Source organism: Myotis davidii, unplaced genomic scaffold, assembly GCF_000327345.1.
Source record: "Myotis davidii unplaced genomic scaffold, ASM32734v1 scaffold656, whole genome shotgun sequence".
In the NCBI taxonomy this organism is placed as follows: Eukaryota; Metazoa; Chordata; class Mammalia; order Chiroptera; family Vespertilionidae; genus Myotis; species Myotis davidii.
This window is the reverse complement of record NW_006287544.1, coordinates 1,357,131-1,360,095: the sequence shown is the minus strand read 5'-3', so window position 1 is coordinate 1,360,095 and position 2,965 is coordinate 1,357,131. Positions and strand designations below refer to the sequence as shown.

The following is a 2,965-nucleotide window of genomic DNA, read 5'->3' as shown; positions in this document are numbered from 1 at the left end:
ACCATTGTTAGTGTTCATTACTTAACAGAAAAGGTTATTGGGGAGCATGAATTACTTTTAAGTGTTAGACTACTTAGCAACATACTTATTCTTGGCAGAACTGTGAAAGAACACACGTTTCAACCTCAAGGTGCCTGCTGTGTTGGAATTGAAGGCTTGCAATTGTCTCTCAGGGATTGCCGACTCTGCCAAACTGGGCATCCAGTGTCCTAACAAGGAGAAATCACGCCGTCTGAAACATACCAGAGATCACTGCCATGTTGGGTCCCTAAATCAAAGGGTATGAAGTGCTTTCTTTGGGTTTTGTGGCTCCTGTGGGAGATTTCACTGACTTCTTCATTATGAGAGTAAAGCTGGGACATTCAGTTCGAGGAAGGAAAAAGGTAAAGTACAAGTGGAGCTGATTCCTACTGTTCTGCCACCTCCTGGAAACCCCTGTCTTGTCCTCATTGATTCTGTGATGCCTTTCAGATGCTAACTTTCAGTCCAAGGGGAAACATGGGCACACCAGTAGCTTTCACTATTTGGGATTTTTCTGTCCTCTTCTCAGGTTAATATCCCTAGCTAAAAAATTTCTGTCACAGACAAATATGTAGGGTAGTTTTCAAATTACAGCATAATAACAATTCACATGCATGTATATATAGCAATGTTTAATTAGATCCCAAATTAAGCATTGCTATATATTGGACAGTCATCATAGCAGCCTATGCAATTCTAGTATGTAACACAGAAATTCAGGTGCCCCTTCCTGCAAACACCATATTCAGGAGAGTAAAATTATTCCCGGGGAGGACATCAGGAAAATCTAGGATTCTGAGAAGACAGGATATATTTCTGAGAGTGAGAAGTGACTCTACAGTTCTGTAAACAAGAGCTTGAGGTGCCTTCCCCACAGCCATGGGGGTAAATATCACCTACATTGCATTAGATCACTTTCCACCCTCTCAGTGTATAAGTTGAGCATTGTGTTGGTAGCATGAAACAGACACTAGAAATGTGAGCTGCCTCCCAAGGAAGAAATTTAATTCTTCGTGTAAAATAAATCCAGGGAACAAGAAGTCCAGGGCTGCTAAGTTATCTCTGCAGAGTCCTCCCCTTACCGTTTCACCATCTTCTGCATGTGGCTTTTATCCTCAAGGTCACCTTCTGTCCAATACAGCTAGCTACTGGACACCCAGACATGGCATCTACATTCCAACATGGAAAGAAGGAAAGATAGACGGGAATATCTGATTTTTCGTAACAGCTTGAAATTTTTTTAAGAAGCTTCCCTGAAAATCCTTACCAAAAACTTCTACTTAATACTACTTGCCAGAATGTACTCACATATCTATATCTGGCCACAAGGGATGCGAAGAAGTGCAGTCTGTTAGCTGGGCACATTTCTGATTCCAATTAGTTCGGGGCTCAGAAATGAGTAGAGAATGGATATAAAGGGACCAACTAGCCAAATCTGCTCTCCTAGGATAGGGATATGAGAGGGGGAGGTGCCACAATGAGCTGACAATAAACCAATAGAGATGATAAAGGGAGAGGGAAGAAGAGTTAGGTTAGGCACCAGTATCCTAAAATTTTTGCTGAAGACGGGAAGAAATCAGAAGTCATTTGTGGAACGATGTAATTAGAAGTTCAAGATACTTTCAAGCACCGAGCCACAGAAACAACTGGCACAAATGCCACAAGAGTGGGGGCAAGAGAAATCCTACCACAGGAAGCAAAAATATGAGCAGGGTGCCCTGATGCCAGCACTAAGATTGGCTCCCCCCTCATACTAGTACACACAGCCCAAGAAATATTGAGCCTTGAGGCTGAGTGTAGGCAAATTCTGGGGCTCAGAGTGCTGTACGTGCAACACAAGGATTGCTGATGTCTACAATGCATCCAACAATGAACTGGGCCACCCCAGGAGCCTAGTGCAGACCTGCATCGTGCTCACTGACAGCATGGTACCAGCAGTGGTACGAGTCCCACTGGGCACGGCCCCTGGGTCACAAGAAGGGGGCCAAGCTGACCTCTGAGAAGGAAGGGATTTTAAACTAAACACACTAAAAGAAAATTCAGAAGAAAGATAGCGAAAGTAAAAGGAATGCCCAGTGTAGCAGCCTGCTCAAGGAGCAGTTGCAGCAGGCAAGCTTCTGAGTACACCCCCATGAGACCAGGCCAACGTGGCCGCACAGGTGGCTGTGTGCTGGAGGGCAAGGATCTGGGATTCTAGCTGAGGAAATTCAAGGCCCAGAAAGGCAAATAAATCCTCCTCCCTCCTACCTTAGCCCGTGTAGAGATGTTTATTGTTGTAAAAAAACAAAAAACAAAAAAAAACCAACAATAACAAAGAAGTTCAAGATTTAGGACAAGAAAAGTAAAAGAGAAACTGTAAATACTACTTCCTGATTTTGAAAATCTGTCCAGGATGAGAGCTGTAGGTAAATCTATGCCAGTATTTTGTGCCCAAATAGCAGAAACTTTCAATCAATTCCAAGCACAAGTTCCTGCCTCTGCATCCAGTTGAAGATTCTGTTCTCAGAGTCTACCTGGCCTGGACCCTGTTCACTGCAAAAAGAAGAGATAGTTGCACACATATCTCTTTTTGACTTTCTAAGCTCTGACATTGCAGACCACAGTAGGCCATGCTATGATGCTGAAATGGATTTTTGAACTGGAACCTGGATTCTTTGTCCACTAGAGCTGAAGAATGAATCCACAGAGAGTAGTAGAGTAAAGGTGGAGATTTATTGAAGAACAAGTACAGACTCCCACATGGGGAGAGGAAAAGAGTCCCACAGAATGCACTCCCACCTGGGGAGGAGGAAATGGACCCACTGAGTTCCTTTTCCCTATGGGTTATAAAGGCTGCAGATCCTGGTGACTGGATATCCCCTCTGATTGGTCACTAATCCTTAGATTGGTTACTATAGTAACTTCTGAACTCAAAGGTCAAACACCACATGGGACATGTGATGCC

At 43.7% G+C, this 2,965-nt stretch overlaps 1 pseudogene; it reads left to right on the top strand.

Annotated features, from left to right (window-relative positions):
* Positions 1-341: 341 nt before the first annotated feature.
* Positions 342-2,251, top strand: LOC107182398 (annotated as a pseudogene).
* The last annotated feature ends 714 nt before the right edge of the window (positions 2,252-2,965 follow it).